General features: G+C 39.4%; 1 long non-coding RNA gene across 1 annotated transcript in view; it reads right to left on the minus strand.

Annotated features, from left to right (window-relative positions):
• LOC121504522 overlaps positions 1 to 10,589 on the minus strand; it is a 245,768-nt gene extending 235,179 nt beyond the window's left edge. Inside the window, exons 1-3 of the long non-coding RNA XR_005991472.1 lie at positions 10,460 to 10,589; positions 10,201 to 10,312; positions 10,047 to 10,082 (exon numbers count right to left, since the gene is read on the minus strand). This is a non-coding gene — a long non-coding RNA (uncharacterized LOC121504522). The remainder of the gene's footprint in view (positions 1 to 10,046; positions 10,083 to 10,200; positions 10,313 to 10,459) is intronic.
• Between the last annotated feature and the right edge of the window lie 1,940 nt (positions 10,590 to 12,529).

Raw genomic sequence — 12,529 nt, forward strand, 5'->3', positions numbered from 1 at the left:
TGAGGCCTCTGGGTCCTGTGAACACCATGCTGTGCACTCTCAACCTCAGTATTTACAGAGCAATTCACAGTGCCAGTCGATGAAATATGCATAGAGCATCAATTGGCTGATCTCTTTCGATCATCCGTACCAGTGAAGCACAATAATTTTCTCATGATCTTTGGAAAATCCACGTATTGATTTTAAACATCTGTTTAATCAGGATGGTTAGCTGCATTTACTGTAGCACGGCATATATTTTCAAGTTAGAGCAAGACTGAGCTTGAGCTGGCTGCAAAATATGATTAATAAATGATATTCTGTGGAAACTAGCCTCTATGATACTACCATAATAGTCAGACTGTTTTATATTCAGTGTGAAGAATATGTCTTTAATCTTCAGGGACTTTGGAGATTTTTTCCTTTCAAACCAAATAAGGAGGTTTTTAAAACCTTAATCCCTATCTGAATACAACTTTTAAATTCACAGTTCCCTCATCGTCTGTTTTCTCCTTTCTTTTCAGCAAAATAAGGCCGGTACCCATAATGGAGAGGAAATAAAATGTTCACAGTGACCTCCGAATGACTTCTGGGACAGCTTTAAGGTAAGAATTCAAACACAAGACTGTGGATCTAAAGCTGCCGGGAACACAGACATTGCTGCTAAGGCTTCATCAAGATATTCTTTTAAGGTACAGTTTCGCCAGCCTTTCATTTTTCTCATTACTGACCTGAAAGGAAGGCAGAGAAAAAGCTTCTGTTTCTGTTTAAAAAGAGATGGGCAACTGTCTGGGATTGTAAAGCATGCATGGGTTGAAAACCTGAGAGAACGAAATGTTACCTTGAGGTCAGAGGCGGCTGATCTGACAAAGAACACAACAAACTGACACTCAAGTTCACTCTCTTCTCCTATACTTTCTTTTTTGTTTTTTCTCTTCCTCCCAAACACTTTTGATTCGCTCTACCCTTTCCCATGGTGGATGTCCCTTGGATAGCAACCGAGTAGGTCTAATTGATTTCTCTTGTTCATGTCGGTTAGAGGCAGCAGCATCGAGCTGTGCAGAGTACCTTGGCTCCAGCTTGCCTGCATTATTCCTCTCTGTTTTCTTCTGTGCCTTCATATCCCAGCAGACCATAATGCCAATACTGAACACACCAGTGCCCTCCCAAATCTTTCTAGCAGAGGAATGCTACAGCTTCAGCATGTATGGGGATGAAAGTGGCACCTTAATGAAGTATATATGGTCAGTCAGCATTAATCTGTACTTATAGATGCTAGATTAAAATGTTGAATCTGTCCACAGGGTCCAGAGTTTAAGTATGAGGTGCTCTCATTTCAGCTAGAAGCTGTAAGCATGAATCAGCAGGCTTTGGTGTATGCAGGAGAAACCACACAACAGGGCCCATCTATCATTCTCACAATGACTTATTTGTCTGTCTGCAGAGAATAAAAGTGCAGCTAACAATCTATAGCAGATCAAAAGTTTCAACCTGAGTTAAAAAATCTGTTTCCCATGCTGCGTTTCCTCTTACTACTATAATTGGCGGCATGTCTGTCTGTCTGTCTGTCTGTGTTGATTTGCACGCCACACGTTGCTCCAACTGTACTGGATACCTCACAGAGGACTTCTTGGGTGTACTGGTTTGAAACTGGTGCCATGAAAAAAATCATAAATATATAGGGATGCATATTGGATTTGCATCCCTATTGGATTTTTGTCGATATCCGATATGCCAATATTTACAGATCATTTTAGCTGATACCGATATTTAAATATGCTTTTCAAACAAGAAATTTCAGTCCTTTTGTACACGCTTTAAGGTTTGAAGATGACCAAGGAAACTTTAGTCCTTAAAAACACTTTAAAGTTTAAAGAATGAGGGTAAATAAAGAAAAAGACCTCAGTTGACATAGGTCTGTTTGTTCAGTCTAGAACTCCACTAATTTATTGGTATATATGGACAAAATTAACAGTCAATGTATGCTGAAATACACAGGCAAAATATTGGATGTAAATATCAGGTAATATTGATATCTGCTGATGCCGGTATTTGCCTTTTTAAGTTAGTATCTGCCAATACCAGAACAATAATATCCTGCATCCCTATAAATATGTACAGATTTTTTATAAAATCCCAAAATGTTGTGCTGAGTCATCATTCCAGGACTTAGGCAGTATTCCATTTACCTCAGAAGTCAGATGCTCCATGATCCCTGACCAAAGTTATCTCTCTTTAAAGTGATTTTCATTAAACAAGATAACACAGATGTGTCACACGTAAGTGTAAAGTGCCGCAAAATAAGATGCAGAGACGCTGAGCCATCATGTGGTTATTTGAGGAAAAACCCCCCTTTCCAAGCAAATCGGCCTAACTGTATTACACATCCAATGATGAGGATGGTAGTAGCACGGCACAGGTGCTATAAAGTGCACTGCAGTTTCATGACGCACAAACTTTCCAGTGATCAGGACACAATTTCACCTCTGTATGACTTCAAAATAAATGATGAGCCTAACCCTAACCCTAATAATCCACAACCAGGACTTCAATCAGTCTGAGACTACCAGCTGCTTTTCTTATTCATGTGTGGCACAGGTATTAAACATGGATGTCAGAATCCATGCAGGGTGCAGGTGGGATTTGATTTGATTGATTTTGGTGCGGGCGGGAGTGCATGGCACATGCTGCTTTTATTATTACTAGTAAAGAATACTATAAATATATATATATATATATATATATAAAATCTGTGACCAGCATTTGCTACTGCGTCTAAACAAATGTCAAACAAGAGAAGCCAACAGCAGATATTGACCTCTGCTGGTTAAAAAGGGTACTGCAAAATATATTTTGGCAACTTGATTTAAACAGTCCATAATTGTAGTGATTTTTAGTTTTCTTGCATGTTATCTCATTCTTAAAAGTGATCTTTAAGCATGGGAATAATCTTAAGTTAATTGTTAATAACCATATGTGCTGTTGCAGCAGCAACATCAGGCACGAGTAACCATCAGACTTTTTAAGAACATTAAAACTTATGTTAACCTCTTTTTATGGGTTATGTAGTTGGAGTTAAGTAGAAGTTGTTGGTTATTTAGGGACTTTTTATAAGCTTCCCGTGCGGTAAAGTCACAACTGGATGGAGCTTGCTATTGTTGCGCATTGCAAGTTCCAATGCACTGCAGTTCTAAATGTTCTTATTCCACAACTAGATAAGCTAGCACCTACATCTAAAAGAAAAAAGTTAGTGAAATTGTGTACCAACGTGCAAACATAAAAAGCCTGCTGTAATCCAGTCAACTACAGCACCCCTAAGGCTTATATATCCTTGTTTTGTGTGTGCTTTTGTTGAATTGTGCAATATAAGGCGTTTTTCATGGTATTTTGTCCAGCCTTGTGTAAATTGTTATCACTCCAGGCAGCGACTTTGACCCAGGGCAGCCCATCCACAAAATTCTCCTCTTGTCTTCCTGTTTTGTCAGCATCCATCAGTTTTGTGAGTTCCTGTCATGTAGGAGTAGACAGACAGAAATGCTTTTATTTGTGTTGTTTTGTTTCTTTCCAAGTTCAACTGCACAGCACAGACGCGGGGATTTTCTTTAGGCGATAACGATACAGGAAGTCGAGCAGAGATGGGAAACATCCGCCGCAGCCTTCACAGATGAGATGAATTTCAAATCATGCATCGTTGAACCTGGGTTAGAACTCGGGATACAGTGGGGGAGTACTTTGCCAAGAAATAATAAAGTAGTATATATGTTTGGTCAATGTAAATATAGCTAAGCTAGAAAAAGAAGTAATGAAAAATATGGTAAAACCTCCATCTATGCTAATGTACGCTCACTCACTCAGCATGGCACACCAGCTTTCTTTAATTCATTCAAATGTCATGGCAGCATATTCAAATGTTCCAGCGCTGAATGGTATAGGTCACATATTATTGCATTTGCCCTGAAGTATTACTTTGAACACAGTGCAGGCTTAGAAACTGATGGCAATTTAAAGCAAACAATTGGCAATCACAACATGTTGTGACAGTTGCTCAAAGCTGAATTTCTTTCCCTGCTTTAGCAGCGATGCAGGAAGGCCAGGAGAACCTTGTTGACTGTTCACAGGGAGACAATCTGCTCCAGATTAAATGATGTGATCAAACTGACATCAAATTTGCTGCCAGACATGTCCCTTCAATAACACCCCTGCTGAACTCTAGCTGCCTCCAAAAAGAGTAAACAAATTGAGATGTTAGAAAAGTAAGAAAGCGAGGATTTGGGTGAGGACTCTAACAGGGCTTAGATGTAGTGCTGGGCAGTTCATCAAGTTTCAATTTCAAGTATGATTTTGGCTTCCCACGATCATGAAAACAACATAATCAAGACTGAAATATTACTCTTACACATGTGCTTGTTTTGATATGATAGGTTTTATCATGTTTGGTTAATATTTCTCCATCACACTACCTCAAAAACTCTAACTTAGCCATTGTGGTGCCAGTAGTGACTTGAATCCATGAGTTTGGTGGGTTTTCTTCTTCATGGTGATTTAAAAGTGACCATAAATGGATAAAAGGGAATTTGTAAAGATACAAACAGTCTGCGTTCACTTGGAAAAGGCAGTCAATGGATGCACTGCTGACTAGACAAACATAACTTCTCCAGTCTTTTCATCCAATGACCTGCCATTCTCTCTTTGGAGAAAACCAACAACATCCCATATTCCCAAGCACTGGCTCACACCAAATAAATTCATGTAATACAAACTCTGAACAAGCCAATAAGACAGTTTTGGCAAGCACAGATACAACTAGCTGCTAATTAGTGCTTCTATATCAATAAAAAATGACCAGAATTTCACTCACAGGCTGTTAGCCATAATGACAAGCAAGCCTCATTATTTTTGTAATATTTGCTGTAAATAGAACACAAAATTGCTAAATCAACACTAACATGGCCTGTAGAATAAATTTAGTGACATTTTTCTACATTCAGGTCAAAACCTCTAACAGAGAGCTGAAAGCTTTTGAATGCCGTTGTGCCAGTTCCATCTAAAAAAGCTGATGGGTTTTCCATTTATTTTTGGTTTATTCCTGAGAATAAACTCTATGGTGGGGAAACATTTATGACATGTTTATCATGATAATCTTCATAAATGAGCTGGTATTTTTTAAATAAAATTAGTAAAAATGAAAATCTTTTGTTAAGCTGTAAAGTAGAGTTCATCAACTGGCGGGCAGGGGGACCCCCAAAGCTCCCCATTAGGCCCCCCAAACTTCAGACAATGTGGAGGAAAAAAGATGTTGTGGTCTCTTCTGTCTTTAGATCCCTACACTTTTCAAATCAACCCCAAAATGATCACAACTGCAGCAGTTTAATCAGGGATCACTTAGTGTTTTCTATTTTCCACCTAAATATGGTTCATGATAAACACGTACTTATCAGACCTGGGATGAGTCAGGATGAGTATCCAAAACCAGTACCGACATAGTACCAGTACCAACACATACCTACTGGACCAAATTACCACACAGATATCAATATTTAATTTCAATACCTTGTCACACAATGAAAGGCAAGAGATATGTTATAGAATTTGTGTGATTTATGTGTGAAGTTACACTGGGTTACTATTCTTAACCCATGTTCCACTGGCATCTTTTAAAGATATTTCTACAAATAATTTATCATACCCAGACAGTTTCAATGCTCACGCTGACTGAAAATACATATTTTTTTTCTCAAAAGTATCAATTCAGGCACCATTTAGGCACCAGCACCCTATAAAAAATATACATTTAGCGCTGGTATCAGAAAAAAAACCAAGCCTAATGATCCATAAGTTCCATAAAAACCTTTTGTATACAGTCAGATAAATAATTTAAGAAAATTCCTTCCAGTGGATTATTAATTGCCAGAAATGTCTAATGCATCCAATGTGACACAAAAAAAGAAATGGGAAATTTTATGGGAACTTTTCTGCTTTTGATTTTGGTAGAAAGTTTAAAAAACATCTCAGTTCCAAAAAAAATTGAATTTTCTGGCTATTATTTTAGGTTTCAGGCTTTAAAGGGTTAAATCTGCAGTTTTCTGTGTCAACTTTCCCCTCCAGGCTCCTGGAACGTGTGATTTTATTGCCTGAGAATCAAAAAAAAAAAAAAAAAAAACCTGTTTCCTCCAAGCATATTAGTGTCAAACATAGTGGTGGACAACATGGCAGTCCTAGTTACAACATTTCAATTGTCCCATAGAAAATAGGAACAGATGTGCTTAAAAATTACTAACATTTTGAAGGAAACTCAAATACTGATACAATAATGTGTTATTTGGAACAGCATGTCTATCATTTCAGTTAATTTGAAAGTCTTGCCCCAAAGCGCCTTTCAAGACAAAGGCTGGCCCTTGTACAAATGCAGCTGGTAGTTCCTGCTATAAAGGAAGTACACCATGGTCGACTGACATCAGCACATCCGCCATTTGCACCGTTAGATCAAGCCAGAGTGGAGTGCACAGGATGATGGGCATGCGCTCTGCTCCACTAAAAAGATGACTTCATATGAAGAGTTTATGTAACCTTCGTAAGGAAAAAAAAACAGCTTTATAATAATATAACCATTAGCTTATTATAGCAAACTCTGGCTACGTCACTGCCATCACTGTCATTGTTATCCTTTATTTCATTGTTTCCTTTTATTGCAAAAAAAAATTTCTGGCATCCAAAGGTCAAGGTCTCTTATTGACAAAGGTCACTTAAAGCAAAAAAAAAAAGCAAACCATTTCAGTGCACAATAACTTCAATGTTATATATCCATGCCTGGTTCACTATGGATGTGTTTACTTTCCTCAGAGCTCACTGTGTAGTCAAGTCTTACTCAGAGAAGGTAAATACAGATGAGCCCAGACAGACACAAGATGCTCTGCTAATAAGAGACATTCCTGTTGTGTTACTTGAGTCACATGATTCTAACCGAAGTGTTAGCTTTGCATGTTGAAAATAAAGCATTGTAAAAAATACCAGGAAACATTTTCATAATTTGATAACATGAGCACCCTGCAATAGTTAACCTATCTTTCTGCACATCAGGCTTTAATAGCATTGATGCCTCCTGCTGAAGACAAAAGTAGTTTTTTAACAACTTAATGAGAGTCTGATTTATGACTGCAGCCATGTGGCTGATAAATAATCAGCTCAGGTGAGCAGCTTTCATCTCGTGTAGCATATTTTAATCAACGGCAAGGAAAAAAGACGTATTTACGGTTGTATGCACGAGCCTGCTTGTGTAAATGTGTCTGCATGTGAAATGAATTAATCATTCATCTCTCGCTGTGCGCAGCATGTGCAAAAGATTCCTGATGAGTTGCATGATCATCCATCAAATTCTAGATCTGCAAACATTTCATTTTTGTACTGAAATAGAGCACAAAAATACACATTGTCATTTACAGTAAGATGAATATGCCTCTGATACACACCTGTGCTCCTCACATGATGCATTACATGTTTGCTAATGTGATGTGCATGTTCTGATTTCTTAGGAGCTTTTTTATTATCATACTTATGTCATTAAATTCAGAACTGATGGCATCTTGTGCACATCCTGGAGCCAAGGCAGTCTTGGCTTCGTGAGATGAGGAACTTTGGCAGCTAATGCATCAGCTCGCACATAACGAATCCCGCCTCATCCAAGAGCATTAAGATGTGGATAAATAAATAAAACAGTGCCACCATCAGAGGAGAGGAATGTGGCAGCGGGATACTTCTTTTCAGCTTTCATGTTGGCAGGCACAGGGATTTTTATTTTGGGATGAATCAAAATTTCCTGAAAACGCCTTCGTCAGGTGTATCTAATTATCTGACAGCGCTGGCTCATTATAAAGCGACCCCTGGGAGCATGCTAGTCAGCTTGCCGAGGCTTGGACCACAATCAAGGTGTTCCTCTCACAGCCGTTACTCCTCTCTTTCACCTTTTATTGCAGAGAATTAAGCATTATTTGCTCTTCTCCAAAACTGTACTTCCCTCTTTTTCTTTGCTATGAATCCCAGATTTCGAGGGCTGTGAGAATTATTAGCAGCTGCCCCGGTTATGTCACCTGGATGAAATTTATGAACCATAATTCCAGCGTACTCCTCTCCCTCTCCTGGGAGGTGCAGCAAGCCAGAAGAGAAGTGGGTGTGTTGTCAATACAGTCACACTACAGCAAAGCATAATTAATACAAGGGAGAAACAAGATTTGCAGAAACATTGCTCCCTAACTGGCGCTGCTTGCAGGGTCACTTTTGCTACTGTGAGCAAGCAGACCTGTCTCCCTCACTCACTGCTCGCTTTATTTATTTATTTTTTTTGCCTCAAATCCCATCCAACGGTGATTGATGCTGGGGCCTGGCGAGCAGTTTTGGGAAGCATCACTCAAAGGAAGGAAAAGGGGAAATTGCAGTTTATAAGATGGGAGCGCTGCTGGCTAAAGGATAGGGATAGGCGGGGGGGGGGGGATATTCCTACCTGGGCCTAATCCTTGAAAGCTTTGCCAGAAACTCGCTGCAACTGACAGCGAGTGATTCAAATCCACTTCTGTGCTCCAAACTGGCTTTACACATAGGGATAAGTAGCCTAAAGGAGTGTTGTGTTGCAACATTTCGTCATGTTACACTTTATTGAGCAATGTGTGTTTGCATCCTTTTGGTGCTTCTGCTGGATTTGTTTATTTTCACATTAGCGCTGCTGGTTTATTTACATATTAGTTTATCACGGAGCTGAATTTGAAAGATGTCCACAGTGTTTGTATAGCCCTCAGTACCACAGATATAGAGATAGATAATAAGCTTAAAATGAGCAAATCTCTGCCTCTGGGCCACATTAGTGTGCCAAATCCAGTCTTAAACGAGTCGTAAAAGGTTTCCCATATCCCAATTATGCTAACTTTGCTGCACAAAGCACTCAGCATGCAGACAAAATGATTATTCGGATAATAAAACCCAGCCTCAGTGTTCTAATTACATGTGTACACTTGTTATATTTTCCTTGTTGTGTGCCCATTCACTGCCTTTATAAATGCAGCAGCATCTCCCTTTCTCTGCCTCTTGACTGGCAGACCGTAATGCTATTACCTCTCCTCCATGGTCATGCTCACTTAGCCCTCTGTCACTCCACACTGGCCGGGGTAACACACATCTCTCTGCCAGTGTGAGCCGTCCTTGCCCCTCATTTGCGCTCGCTTGCTACAAAACACCCAAGCGCACAAACTTTTCACTTCATTATCTTGCCTTTTAGAGGCTTTCCACTTCTTTTTTTCCCCTCCTGGGCTGCATAGTATGACTGGAAATCACGGGTAATTGGCTATATGTGAATCACTCGTCTGTAGTAGTGACAAATAGTCTCTTACACAGTGGAAAGGCTGTTTTTAACAGGGACTTTGTTAACTTCCACAGCAGGCAGGGGGAGGTGGAGGTGGAGAGGGAGGGACCTGGGCCTTTGCTGACACACTACTGCGCATGATCAGCTGTCAATCACTCGTCAAATCTGACATCAAAGCCTGTCAGATAACAGCAGCTTAAAAAATACGTGAACTAGGTGAGTCAGAGCCCACCCACCGTCCACATCACCTGAGTCAGGAGCCCTTTAGCGTGCGCGTGCGCGCAATCACGCGCCTGCTCACTTACACACCACATCCCAGCCTTCAATTTCAGGAGCAGACCTTGAACCAAACTTTCCAAACACAACTCAAGCACATCATATCAAACATTTGACATGGCGGCGCGTGCTCGCGCGTCCTCCAGCATCATTCCAGCGTAAATTTAGCTCTGCTATGTGCACATTATGCGTGATAAATAGTGACGTTAAATGAGATACAATCAGTGCACGTCTCGCCAGCATCTGGAGCATAAAGGGGAGCAGCAGACCGGTGCACGTTGTGCGTTACGATATCCATAACGCAGCTCCAACATATGCAAAAATCTGCGCCCTGGGCTCCTACTCACAGCGCGGCACGACACACAACTTAAGAGCAGACACCGAGCCAAGACTGAATTTCACACAACGAGCAGCAAGGATGCAATATAAAGTCTATACTACTTACTATATTGCCAGGCGGAAGAATGCAAAACCCCGGTGACTGTAATTAAAATAGAGGAAGGGAAACATGAGCGATACGAGTTTAACTTACCAAAATAAGACTTAATAAACAAAAGAACTGCATGCATTGTCAATTTAAGAAGAGTATATCCTCTTACCGGGGCTGTCCGGATAAATTCCTGAGGAAATTCCAGAGGAGTCCCTTCTTTCTTCCCTCAAAGTCAGAAAACAGCAATGCTTTTCTTATTCCAAAACAGGCCCCCGCTTCAACTGAAAGAGAGAAGAGACCAAAAGAGCCACAACAAATTCCATTAGTACCGGGAGTCCCCCCCACCTCCACCTCCACCACCCAAAAAGTGTTGACATAACATCTGTGAGAAAAAAAAAAAAGGCAACTCGTGCAAAATAGTCGAGTACCTGCTCTCTTTATCACTGTCGACAAACACAATGAGAGCGGGCAGAAAAACTGAGAGAGCTGAGCTTTTCTTTGGAAACGCAGCTCCAGCGTGCTGTCAGATTCAGAGCAGCACACACACACACTCACACACACTCTCACGCTGCTGTCGGCGACGGCTGGAGAGAGAGGAGGGAGGGAGGAAGAGAGAGGAGACAGCAGGGATGCTGCGCTCACACGTGCACTTCTACATCCGGCCGCTTGGTGGCCAGAGAGAGGAGCAGGTGGTGATGGGATTTTTTTTTTTTCCCACCATCAGGAATTAACAGCCAGTTTGTCCCTTTATGAGGTGCTAAAGGCCGGTAACCTCGAAATATGTACTACACATTTTACAACAAGCCTTATATTCATGCCTGAAAATCCATCTGCAGCATCACATGAATGAAACTTCATAGAAAACGCACTAAAGCCTTCATTATTCAGTGACAGGAAGTATCATGTAGGAAGTATCTCCACTTGATGCTTCTTTTCATTTCTTGTTCTTCATTAAAATTCAACTTAAAGACAAATTAAATTGAAGAAAATGTGCAAAATAGCTTAATCACTAGGCTATAAATAAGATGATTCAGGCCTATAATAGTATCAAGGGTTTTTTAATAACCCTTATAACTCCACAGTGGTCATGAGTCACCTCACAGCAACAGGGCTCCTCATTCAAACCTCCATCAAGGCCTTCCTGTGTTGAGTTTGTTCTCGTGTAGTTCTCTCCATGTGCTCTGACTTTCTTCCATAGTCCATGCTCGTCAGGCTACATTCCTGTCTACAAATCCTAAACCCTTCAAAACATCTTTGTTGCTAGAAAAATGTAAAAACACACTCTTGTAAGCAGGGTTCCCACAGATCCTTAAAAAGCTTTAAATTAGACATTTGAAATTTAAGGCCTTAGCTGTTAAGAGATCCTATGGACATTTATTTTCTGCCATTTAATTTTTTTAAATTTTCGAGCCATTTTGGCTGTGTTGAATGAATAAAGCTCAAATTTCCCAGTGGATAGTCATTTAAATTGTTTTTTAGAATTTTCATCTCATTTCCTTGAATTAGCTTAAAACCGACAATAGCCGACACATTTGTTCCTGAGAACAAAAAAATGTCCCATTGAAAACCACTGAAAAGGCCATTTTTGATCTCATATTTATCTTAACATCAACTAATCCATTCCTTTATGTTAAGATTTCCTTTTAGACTACTTGCTTTCAATTTGTCATTTTTATCTGTCCACAAGATGGCGCTACTTTTTCCAATCAAAGCATGCCACCTAATTTCACACTTTTTAGCTTTTTCTGTAAGGGTGCCTTGTCACTGAAATGATAAGTGTGTGTTGCTATTGATGTTGGATATAGGATCATGTGTCAAAAAAAGTGTGTGTGTGTGTGTGTGTGTGTGTGTGTGTATTTTGTTTGAGTTTTTGTGATTTTGTTCTATTAAAAACAGTGGAGTAGTGTAAACATGCTCGCCTTTAGAGCATTAAAATCCCCAAAATATCATTAATATTTGATATGTATATTTAAGGCTGAGGTAGTTTTAACAGATTGACTCATTTAAAGTGGAAAAAAATTAAAGATAGTATTTTTACAACTGATTTTAGGAAGTTTGCAATTTTTGTCGTAAGGACCTCCAGTGTGATTTTTTTTAAAAATCTAACACTGCTAAAAAAAAAAAATTTTTAACAACGCAACAAAATCAATGTTGCTGACCCATCTCAGGCCCTGATAACAATCATAATCAAATACTCTTTGAAATGTATTTTATGGAAATTATTATTTAGTAATGTAAGTAATGTAAACACTCTGACATTGAAAGGGTTAGAAATCCAAAAATGTAATTAATATTTGATAAGTATATTTCAGGCTGGAGCCATTTTAAAAAGCTGACTTTTTAAAATTGGAATAAATGGAATTATATTGTATTTTTACAGCCTTTTTGTGGAAGCGGACATTTTTTGTCATTAGGTACAAATGCATTAGGTTATTAAAGTAATTCATAAGGGTTTTCAAAGTCTTATTTTTGCCAGTGAAAAATCTTAAATTTCAGAG

Source organism: Cheilinus undulatus, linkage group 22 (genome assembly GCF_018320785.1).
Source record: "Cheilinus undulatus linkage group 22, ASM1832078v1, whole genome shotgun sequence".
In the NCBI taxonomy this organism is placed as follows: Eukaryota; Metazoa; Chordata; class Actinopteri; order Labriformes; family Labridae; genus Cheilinus; species Cheilinus undulatus.